General features: G+C 35.5%; 1 pseudogene across 1 annotated transcript; it reads left to right on the top strand.

Annotated features, from left to right (window-relative positions):
* The first annotated feature begins 1495 nt into the window (after positions 1 to 1495).
* On the top strand, positions 1496 to 10047 carry LOC145571383 (serine/threonine-protein kinase TIO-like; annotated as a pseudogene). Its single transcript, XR_014096574.1, has 12 exons — positions 1496 to 1501; positions 1562 to 1664; positions 2550 to 2688; positions 3185 to 3353; positions 3576 to 3674; positions 4280 to 4803; positions 5900 to 7055; positions 7426 to 7659; positions 8491 to 8634; positions 8809 to 8889; positions 9236 to 9424; positions 9799 to 10047. The product of XR_014096574.1 is annotated as a serine/threonine-protein kinase TIO-like (transcript).
* The last annotated feature ends 1637 nt before the right edge of the window (positions 10048 to 11684 follow it).

Here is an 11684-nt window from a genome sequence, read left to right as displayed (position 1 = left end):
TCGGTGTGGGGCAGGGGCTGGGCGTGGCGGTTTGGGGTGGGGGGAACTTTGTCCGTGGGAGAAGGCTAGTGGTGGGGGTTGTCATGGGTTGGGGATGATATTTTTTGTTTTATTTTATTTTTGTTTTTTATAAAAAAAAATTTAGCTATTCACACGGTGACACGTGTTACAAAAATTTTAAAATAAAATAAAAATTTACCTCTTTAACCGGTTACTGGTCATTATGTACTGTTTTGAGCGGATGACCCCCCAAAGTTGGGATTATTTAAAAATAATCCAAAATTGGGATTATTTAAAGTGAATAAGTGAAAGTTGGGATTATTTTTACCAATTTTTCCTTTTTTTTATAGAAGCCATTGGTGATGCGAAAGATCTTTTACATAATTCATTGATGGTATGTCATCATTGTTGATTGATTATTGGAAAAATTGCCAAAAATTATACAACCTTTGGCCGGTTCTTTTAATAATACAACATTGGAATTCTTTTGTTATAATATAACCTTTAGGGGGTGTTCATTTTAAACAAGACAAAATTAAATCGATGAATTTGAGGTTAGGAAAGGGGAGGGGATGCATTTTTGGTGGTGGGGATGGGGAAGGGGGAATATCCCCTATTCCCCTCCCCTTCTCCCACCTCAAAACCCACCGAAAATTCGATTTTGTCTCTGTTTTAAATGATTATCTCCTATAGGTTGTATTATTACAAAATAATCAAAAGATTGTATTATTAAAAAGAATGAGTCAAAGGTTATATTATTTTTGACAATTTTTCCTTGATTTTATCCTGATATACATCTAATTTAGGGTAGTGGAGCAGTAGGCTCAATGTGACAACTGCTCTAAATGGCGGAGATTGCCTGGTGACATTTTACTTCCTTCAAAATGGACATGTGCATATAATGTTTGGGACCACAGCAGGTTGGTAATTCTTGTATTCATACACACATGCACACATTTAGGAATAAATAACCAACACACTTTGTACAAAAAGTGCAAACTCATTTATGGGATATAAAGAGCCTATATATGACAAGACATTTCATTTGTGGTTTTCGGTGTTTTTGCTCTGCTCCAGAGGAGTTAGGCCTAGAGAACTTGAAAATATCGACATTTGAGCAAGGGTCTAAAAACAGTCAAAGAACCAACTAACCTCCATATTTTTGTATTAAGGGTTCTGAAAAGGAATGCTGTTGAAATATTTAAGCTGATTTTGTTCTCTCTGCAGGACCCAGTGAAGTATCCAGAACAAATGAGCCTGGAATTTAAAAGCTTTTTAAAGGGGCTGCTTAATAAGGTTGTTTATGTCACAACTTTTGGCTCTTGTTTGGTCTTTAACTTACTAGCGTATGAGGAATTAAGCGCAGAATTCTTATTTGAAATGTTGGAATCAGGTCCAGCAACAAAGACTGTCTTGGCCTGCCATTCTTGAGCACCCGTTTATCAAAGAATCTTCTGTTGATTTTGAGGTAAGGAAGCACAGACTTTTGCTGTGTATGGATGTACTTTTGTTTGTAATGTGCAACCATCGTACAGACTCATTCCCTTGAAACTTTTCACAGGAATCTCCTGCTGTAAAGATATCAACGGGGTGTCAAGCTGCTGAGAAAGGCAAAACTTCAATGATGCCTTTGCCTGTGCACTCTAAAACTCTGACTTCTGAAAGTAAGACCTCAACCGTCTCTCCAATGTTCAATTTACTTTAATGTGACTTATGTTCTTTGAAGAACTGTGAATGGATCGACCATAGGCTGATATTACTTCCTGTCTTCCCAATGCTTCAGGCTTTCTTTGAGATGCTCAGCCTCGCACATCCAATTTGGCTTACTCATGCATAATGCATTGCTTCATTCTTTTGTCATATTGTCCTTGAGCAGTTGAATTACCTTTTCAGAATGTGATTATGAGCCCATCTATGATTATCTACTGATACATAAAGCTGTATGGGAGTGAACTTGGAGTAAAATTTGATGCTAAAACTTACACTTAGCACTCTTATATCAAACCTTTCACTTAATATTTCAAACTCTTGCTGAAACTTGTGAGTTATCAGGCAAATTAACATCTCAAATTGCATTCTGATTTTATCATTGGACGTCATATAGTCATATCTGTTCTAAGTTTGTAAGAGTGGTTGCAAGATCCAATTCTCTGAGATGGAGGGTAGCTGCGTAGTTAGCCTTTTAACTATCTTTTCACATCTTATTTATTTCTGAATAGTTGGTTCACAAGTATTCATACTTTGTTTGATATGCTTAGATATATATTGCTACTATTAGCTCTTTCCTGATCCTCCTTTAGATATGAGATATCAACATCATTTTGTAGTTATGTTATTAGTAATAATTCATTATCATTAATCTTATAAAAGGACCATTTGTTACAGCTTAATCTTTGTCAAGATTGCATGCACAATCACCATCATACTCTACTGGTTAAATTGTTTAGGGGTTTCAACAACAAGATCTTACTAGGTGGTGGTTGTCTGTTGAATTTTTGTTGTTGTTTTCTCTGTCAGTTTATGTATGTCAAGAATGAACTCTGTTTCAGATTGGCAACCATTAGAGAGACTGGAAAACAATTCGTGCACAGTTGAAGGTGCAAAGATTATAGGACAAGAGGTTGAGGCACTGACACTTATCTTGGAACCGATTAAGATATTTTCTCAAGGCGCACAGACCTCTAGCAGGTAAATGATTGGTTCATTCTTTTTACTCGACTTGCAGTTGTACTGGAAATTGGATGATAAATACTTCTTGAACCAGGATGTGATTGTTGTTTGTATTAGTATGTAAGACTGTGGCTGTTACTTACTGTGTCATTGTGTTTCTTTTATGCCCATAATTCTTAGTTTCCTCTGCCTTTGACGATTGCTGTTTGATAAGCTTTAGCTGTAATAAAAGATCTCAACTAGCTTTGGGAATTAATTAGTACTATTCAGTAAGTTGGGTTTGTAATTTGTTTGCAGCTCTCTCAATATGTAGCTGAACGCATAATTTTTTGTTTACACATGTTTTACTAAGTAATATGCTTATGATTCCTTCAAAAAAAAAAAAAAAAAAAAAAAAAAAAAAAAAAAAAAGAACAAAGGTAATATGCTTATGAAGTTTGAGTTTTGCAGACAACAAGAAAATTGCATGCTTAAGCTGCAGAATTATAACTTATTTCATGTCTAACTTTCACAGAAGGGGAGCGCTTCATAATACAATTCAGTCGCTCAGAATTCTTTCAAATTTATTGGCAGCTGAAGCTGTTACAAGTACTTGTGTGGATGAAATAATCTTTGATCTTTTGGGGCTTACTTCTTCTCTCATGAGGGAGAAAAGTAATGACTTGTGTGATTTGATTGCTAAGGTATGTTGTCTCTTGTCAATTCTATGCAGTTCCCAAGCAAGGTTTAATTATTATTTTTAAACAGCGGAGATGTTGTTAAATAGAGAATTGCTTTGGTTATTACTAAGTGACACCTAGCTTATTGCTCTTTTAAGAAACAAAATTCCAATGTGACAAAGCTAGCTTAGGTGCGTGTTATCAAATGCAATCTCTACTACTGTATGTCATTTTCCTTCTTTGCAGACTTTGTATATCATCCGGATATTAATTGATGGTAGCGGACTCAGCTCTGGAACCTCATATTTCACTCAGTGGGTTGCGCTAGTTGAGTTGCATTCACAGGTACTCCTTTTCCTAGAGGTTTTTGCACTGTTGGGCACTTTAAGCTGCAACAGTTTAGTACGTACATGTATAAGTTTTTCATATAATGTATTAGTAAGTTAGTAACTGCAGTATTTGACAACAGTCAAACAAAAATAAAGAGTTCAAAGGAACAATTATGATAGTTTATTGATCCTGACATAGATTAGGAGTACAATTGCAATTGCAAATTTGCTATAGGTCATGAAAGGTCAATTATATGTTTTCTTACTTCCTGTGATATACAGTACTATATTACAAGGGGAGTCAACTCATTATATTTTGCTGAGAAGGTTACCAATTTGCTTCGTAAGATGATATTTGGTTGCTTAAGATGTGGAACCATGTGAAAGAATGACAAATTATGTGCCATATACAAATATGTTACTGCTCTAGAAAATTTTAGCGGTCATGTGTACAACTGTACATGCTATCAATTATCACTTTCTCAGACCCAGGATTGACTTTTTAACTAGTCCAGAGTTGTTTGGTGGTGTTCCTCTATGTGTCATCAAAATTTTTAGTATTTAGGCACCTTGGTTTTACTAAATATTTAACCCTTATTAAAATTTGCAATTGTACAACAGATTGTTAGCAGCTCAGAAGATTCAAGTGGCAGAGTTCTGCATGAATCCAACTCTTGCATTGCAGTCATGTTAAATCAAGTTATGTTGGCTGTCAAGGAACTTGATTTTTCTGCCCCCGTTAACATTATTGAGACGTCGAAGCAAATCCTTGTCCATGCAAAAACAAGCAACTTAGTTGAATGCTTGTGTATGAGCTTAAAAACTGCAGGAACAAACCATTTGGGTTCTGATAATTTTTTAATTGCTGCCTCTGAAGGGTGTAGAGCACTTTGGTGTTTGGTAGATGCATTGGAAAATTTCTCTTTGATGGAAAAATCTAGGGCATTTCCACTCACCTCTTTGCGCAGAAATTCGTTAGTCCAAAATAATAATACGGACTGTGACAGGCTTCCAGACATTATAACAGGCTCTGAAAAGGTTGTTGAGGCTATAGCAAAAGTGTTCTTGAATTTTAAACCAGTTCGAGTTGTTATGCGCTACTGCCTTCACCAGCGTGCTGAAGAAGTCCTCTTAGCTGCTATCCAGGTTTGAAATGCCCCCAATTTTTTTTTCATCCCTATAGTGGAGAGTTTGTTGCTGATTGTTAGGAATGCTGAGTAGGTTGTTGCTAGGAATGCAATTAGGTCTCTTATTCTAGAAAAAGGGAAGAATAGCTTAGTGAAAAAGAGAGATAAATGGAGGGCCTCATATTAAGAAAATCAGTTGGAAAAGAAAAATCTGTTAGGAGTGGAGTTAATGCAAGTATGTAAATAATATATAAGGAAGGCTGTAATAAAGTCATTGAGAATTGTATATTGATAAACACATTGCGAGGAATTTACCCCTCGAAGAGTAAACCTTTGTAGCGAGCTAGACTATACTGATCTAACACGAGTTCTACCAAGCCTTGCTCTAGAATTCATCTTAACTTCTGCATTTCTACTAAATTGCTCCTCATTCTGTTTAATTTTCCAAATAACCCAAAAATACTAATCTGATTTTTGCTGTCAAACTGCCTCTTAGTAAAGGTTTCTCTGAATTTTTTCCTGTCATCATTCATCTGCTGTTCAGGTGTACAAGCATTAAAGGACTCAACTTTCTTTTCAGTCACATCAACAACCCCATTTACATCAAGCCAACTGCTGTTAAATGCCATAACCGCAGATTTCAATAGGCATGCTTGCTTTTGCCTTAACCATTTTTCCACTCACAACGAAGCTTTTGGGACTAATGATTTGAGCCCATGTAAGGGTTGTGGTGGAATATGTAATAGGATAGGCTCAATATGAACCCATGGATGTTCTATTCAAAACGTATGCTATACAAGTCAACAAGGGTCTTTTCGATGATGAGTTTGTTTCTTGGATGCAGGGTTAAAGTAGAACATCGAATATCATGTCAATAAGAATGCAAAAGAAACCATGAAAAAGGTCTTCTTTCAGATGCCAATGATCCTACAGTTCTTAGGAATTAAAATCCCTGATAGTTTTTGTAAATTATAGGCTCAGGAGTCGGGATTTACTTTGATGGAATAATGCACATTATCTAATGTATCAAGAAGTTCAATATTTAACTGGCTTTCAGTTTTTGTTATTAATCTATACATATTCATATTATAACATGAGGTTTTTGTTTGTTGTGGCTGCTACTTAGGTGCTGCATGCACAGTGGAATTATACCTTGTGTACTTTGTGGAATTCCGAGATCTTTTCCTGTTGAAGCTGTGATAAATGGTGGAGGAGATGACACACTTGTTTCTGACATATTCTCTATAATATCTTTATGTGGATCATATTTGAATGAAGACTCACCAACTGGTGAAGCTAATGACTTAAAGTTCAAATACACTAATATTAATGGACTTGCTTTGCATTCATGTCTGCTGCTTGCAACAATAGCACAATCTTTTAATTCAGCTGGAAGAAACTCAACATGTCTTATTCTAACAACTTCCTCTGAAAAACAGCAATCACGCCTTTTGTCACTTGCTCGCCTGTTTTCTTCTAGTGGACCGATTGCCTCATTTGAACCTCATCGTGCATCGGCCATGCTAGCATTTGCATCAATTTTATCTATGGAAAGTGGAACATCTGTTGCACCTTCAGTATCTGACATTGCAATGCCTTACATCCCTTGTATTTCTGCTCTTTGTGACTACCTGAAAATGAATCACAACGATGATCTGGAGATCAACCACACTACAACAAATTACATGCTTTCACCTTGGCATGGGTTGAGGGATGGATGTGTTGGCTTGCTCAAAACAAAATTGAGATGGGGAGGACTGTTGGCTATCAAACAATTTTGTGCCACTGGAACTCCACAATTTCTTCTGGATTTATTGGGGAAAAATCTTCTTGTCGATTCCCAAGAAAAAGATCATTTACAGGATCTAATGGGGCTGTCACCAGTTGGAGTTGTATGGGCTGTTTCATGTCTAAGTCACTGCCTTACATGTAGTGCTGTAATTTTTCGACAGATGATGCTGGTGTATGTGCACGTCAAGGGTATTAGTGACTTGTTATCTGGTTCTCATCTGAAGCTCATTAGATCTTGGAGTGGGCCTGGTGGGGGGAAGAATGGTGTGAGAGATATTATCAATGCAACGATTGAGTTTTTGGCTTTCCCTTTTGTAGCCATTGAAAATGCCTTTGGTTTTCCGTCTGCCACTGCATCCATGAATAGTGGGTTTCTTCTAAATGTCAGCTCACCTGGTGCAAATGTGTATTGAGAGGATGAAGACATCACGAAAGCAATTAAGGAGAGCATGGAAAAGTATGCGGGGATTCTTGTGGAGGTTAGATAGTCTCTCACCGATCTTAATGCAGACTTTGTAACCATAATTGTTTAGTTAATTTAATTTAGAACTTTTATGAACCTTGATAATTTCCAATGAAAGATATTTAACACATTTTTCATTGACCATGTATGCATAATATGATATTATCATTTCCCCGATTAGCTGCATTTCCTTACCTTGCATATTTTTTATGCAGCTCGACAATTGTTTTTTTTTTATGCATGCTATGAAAGTTATTAGAGAGGAAAAATAAATCTATTTACCAGTGCAAGTCTACAAAGCCATTGGTTTTTTTTCCAGTGTTTCATTTTTAATTTACACTAGTCCTGCATCATTTCACCCTTTCTTGTTTCTGTCAAGTTTGCAGACAGGGGTGCCTATTAGAATTTTGCATTGTGCTAATGTTTTGGGGATGGAGGACACCAAAAGGCCGGTTGCATTCCTTGGTAAAATGATCAAATGTAAAACATTAGCAGTACACCTTGTAGGAAAGGGGATGCTAGAAGCTGCAAGAATGAGAAGACTGCTTGATAGTTCATGTCCTAAAGAGGTCATCCTGGATATGCTCGTGACAGTGTCTGACCTAGCTCGTATGCATGTGGTCAGTTTCCTTACTGTAACTGAATACTCTTTGCATTTGCATGTTTTTCTTGAGAGTAAAATCACTATTAATTCTTTTAGTTGATGTTAATGAATTTGCATCCCAATCAGTTTTCAAAAGTTTATATTCATTTTCCATACTGCATAATAGATTCATCTATTTGAATGTATAGCGAAAAGACATGTACAAGATACCTGGTCAACAATTAAAGCCACAGACATAGTCATGTTTGTGGGCATGTTTTTGAGATCGGAAGAGAATTAGATTAACTTTCTATGGTCCAACTTTGGGAATTTAGGAAAATTCTATAGTTGGCTGACAGTATGACTATGATTTTATTGTGGATCGACTTTTGGAAGGTGCACTTTGACCAGGGGTCGACAATTTTTGCTTCTACAGAAACTGTGGTGGGATTAAATCAAGGTGTAATTGGGTGCTACTTTTGCTTAAGGAACCCCATTGTGCAGTTAGGCCATTTCAATTGCTTTCCATGAGATCTTAAATACAAAAGCATGCCAGTGCGATTTGAATACAATTGTGTAAGCTTTATAATTTCACAGTTGTAAATTATGATTAGATTGGCTGAATAATGTTCAGGTTGACAACTCTTTCTCTGTTTTACACAAGTGAATAATTACATTTGTGAAGTATCTTCTCTTTCAGGGTTTGAAGTCTTAAACATTGTCAGAGAATATAAGCACCATGTCAGACTCATGGGACTTGCTTCTATTTTACTGTTCTAAAGCTGAATCTTCATTATGGTGAATTTGTGCTGGTTGGATATTGAACTGCATTGCCTGCTTCAGTTATTGTTTCCTTTATGCTTTGCAGGGTTTTTACGAGTACATCGAGAGGGCAAATATAGTGATACGCATAAAGGAGTTACTCGCGTCTGATGATCCTACTTTTCGTGCAAAGGCTTGCAATGCTGTAGGAAACATGTGCCAGCATAGCTCTTACTTTTATGAATCCTTGGTAAGTTATATACAGTAACTTTCCTTTCCATTTGAGGTCTTATTAATCAAATCTTATGTTTATTGATGATATCTTTTTAGTGTATTTATGTTTCATGATCATAATTCTTTTCCCCTGTAGTTCTTTCACAAATAAATTATATGCTGATGTGTCTTCTTATTGCTTGATATATAGGCAAGGCATGGTATCATAAATCTTCTCATAGACCAATGCACCGACTCAGACAAGCATACCAAGAAATTTGCCTGTTTTGCTGTAAGATTTGTCACTTAAATATCTATGGTCATGCATATTGCTCTTGGACTGTTTTCAGTTTGCAGGAATATATATTTCAATCTATATTCTGCTTCAGAATTAATTTTCTATAGTTTATTAGTGAGGACTGAGGGGAGAAGGAGGAGGTGTAATGGGGAAAGGAGAGGAAGAAAATAAGGCATGTGGTTAATATGACATTTGTTGATGAAATTGATCCTCTCCTTTACAAACCTCTGAAATGAAGGCTATCTTAGTTATGTTGATGTACATTTATTTTCTTTAGTTGCACTTTAATATTTTTATGCCTGTATATCCTTGTTTCTCTTTCTCACATCTCTTCTCACAGATTGGAAATGCAGCCTTCCATAATGATTCATTATACGAAGAACTTAGGAGGTCAATCTCTCAATTGACGAATCTGCTGCTGCTACCCGAGGAAGATATCACAAAATTAAATGCCGCAGGTGCACTGGGTAATCTTGTTCGTCACTCCAACCTCCTCTGTGAAGATATCGTGTCTCATGGTGCAATTCAGGTTAGTTGCTACTTATCATTAACTTAGGATGTGGCTGTGCTTGTTTAGTAGGTCTAGTCTTCTGTCTGACACCAAACTAATCTGATATAAGATTTTAGTCCTTTACTCCCTTACTATCACGTCTAAAAAAAATTGTTGCTTGTACACTCTTTACTTTACCTTTAGTATTGGTGTTGTATTCTCGACATTTGAACATGAGTATGAATACATAATACTTGACAATTAACATGGAAAATTCCAACTTGAAGGCATGTAGCAATGCGTTTCTCAAATTCTCATGGCTAATTAATACTTCAGTCTAATATAAGCTATTTGTATCACTTGTTCCATGATCATGACTTGTTTGTTTTTTATATTCGTGTATGATTTTGCAGGCATTACTTAAGGTGGTCTCTGATTGCTCTAAGCTAGCTTGGAACTTTCCAAGTATAGATGCTACTAGCGAGTCTCCTTTAAAGAACGCACTCTTTGCTTTGGCAAAGATGTGTGCAGACTATTCACCTAGCAGGAATATCATTTGTTTGTCAGAGTCATATCAAGAGATAGTGCAGTTTCAGAAAGCGTTTGATTCTACTATTGCAAAATATGCTAGGATCATATGTAGTAAAGCCGGTGGCGCTTAGAGCCACCTTATATGTTGTTCATACTGGCTTTTTTGGTGGCCTATAATCTTGTAAAATGAAAATGTGTTTCAGTTGCGACTTGTAAGGTCGATTTTCTTGTTTGTAAGTTGCATAGAACTTTACCAAGCTTGTCATGGTCTACTGGTCTGAGTTCTGACTGGTTACCTCAAGGTCACAAATTCAACTCCACTATTAGAGAATTCTTTTCTGTTCTCGGGCAAGCGATCCTCAATGCAACCCCTACTCCCCATGAGTCTAGTCTTCAACTAATTTGGAGTGTTCGATCCTGGCTATAGATCCCTGGCCAAGGGTCATTGTTTTAATATCCTCTGAGAAAGACCATCCAATATCTCTTAGTATCAACTAATCAGACATGAATCTGCTCTTTATTACATTTTTACTAGTTCAATCTTTAAATATATTGCCAAGGCTTCAACTATATTTGAATTTCTACTTATAAGCCCAAGTGCCAAGGAACATGTTATAGTGGACTTTGAAGTCAATTTTGACAAAAATTTTTAAAAATGTAATAATGGATTCAAGTTAAAAAAAAAAAAAAAAAAAGAAATCAAATAAAGCAGTTAAATTTACACATTAAGCTCCCGTTATAAAAAAAATAAATAAATAAAAATAAAAAAGGTTCCACAATAAGCTAATTAACAAATTCTAAATATGACTAGCTACTCGTATTTTGTTCATTTGTCTCACTTCATCATATTAATTTGCATTATGTGTTGTCTTTTATTAAAAATAGAGGTTAATGAGCTTGTTAAATTTATATGATATACAGTATATACTCTATATGAAGCATAACATATCAAATTCAGAATTTCTAATTTTAAAATCTAAATTTGATTGATGTAATATTTAAAGAATAGAATCAAGGTTGAAATCTTAATCATGGGATATAACAATATTCTTGTATAAGGAGACATCTTAATTCCTAAAGCACATGCAATTAACAGCATCATTATTAGCACAATGAAGCCAAACAAAGAATCAATAACATAGTAGAATTTCCCAAAGAAGAGCACTAAAATTCCTCCAACTTGTCTGAAATTACCATATTCTTAGCCACCAAAACCTCAAGTCAATTTGGCAACTGTGACAAAGAATAAAAATAACGGAATCTTTGCCCATGCAATTATACAATTACATAAGGACCCACTCAACATGAAAATCGATTTTAGCACACCACTAATTAATTTTGGCACACCCCTATATGAGAAGAGCATAGAAAACTGTGCTCTCACATAGAGGTGTGCCAAAATAAATTATGGTATGCCAAAATCATTTTCCACTTAACATGAACTTGTTGGATACATGCGGTCTCCCAAATGCTTGTCGAAGTTCTCCTCAGTCTAGTCCGCTCCAACTTCGATCCATTTAGGGCCTGTTCTCATTAGATTATTTTCAGTTCAGTTCAGTTCAGCTCTAATAAGTTTATGTCTAATGATATTGCTGATGATTTAAAGCCAAATTTCATACTTTTAAACTTATATTACAACAACGAAAATAATAATAATAATAATAATAATAATAATAATAATAATAATAATAATAATAATATAGTATATGTTTTTAAAATGTTTTGGGGTTCCATGTTTTTAATATATTTTTCATAAATATTTTAATTA

Source organism: Chenopodium album, chromosome 12 (genome assembly GCF_948465745.1).
Source record: "Chenopodium album chromosome 12, dcCheAlbu1.1, whole genome shotgun sequence".
Lineage (NCBI taxonomy): Eukaryota > Viridiplantae > Streptophyta > Magnoliopsida > Caryophyllales > Amaranthaceae > Chenopodium > Chenopodium album.
This window is presented reverse-complemented; position numbering and strand designations above follow the sequence as displayed.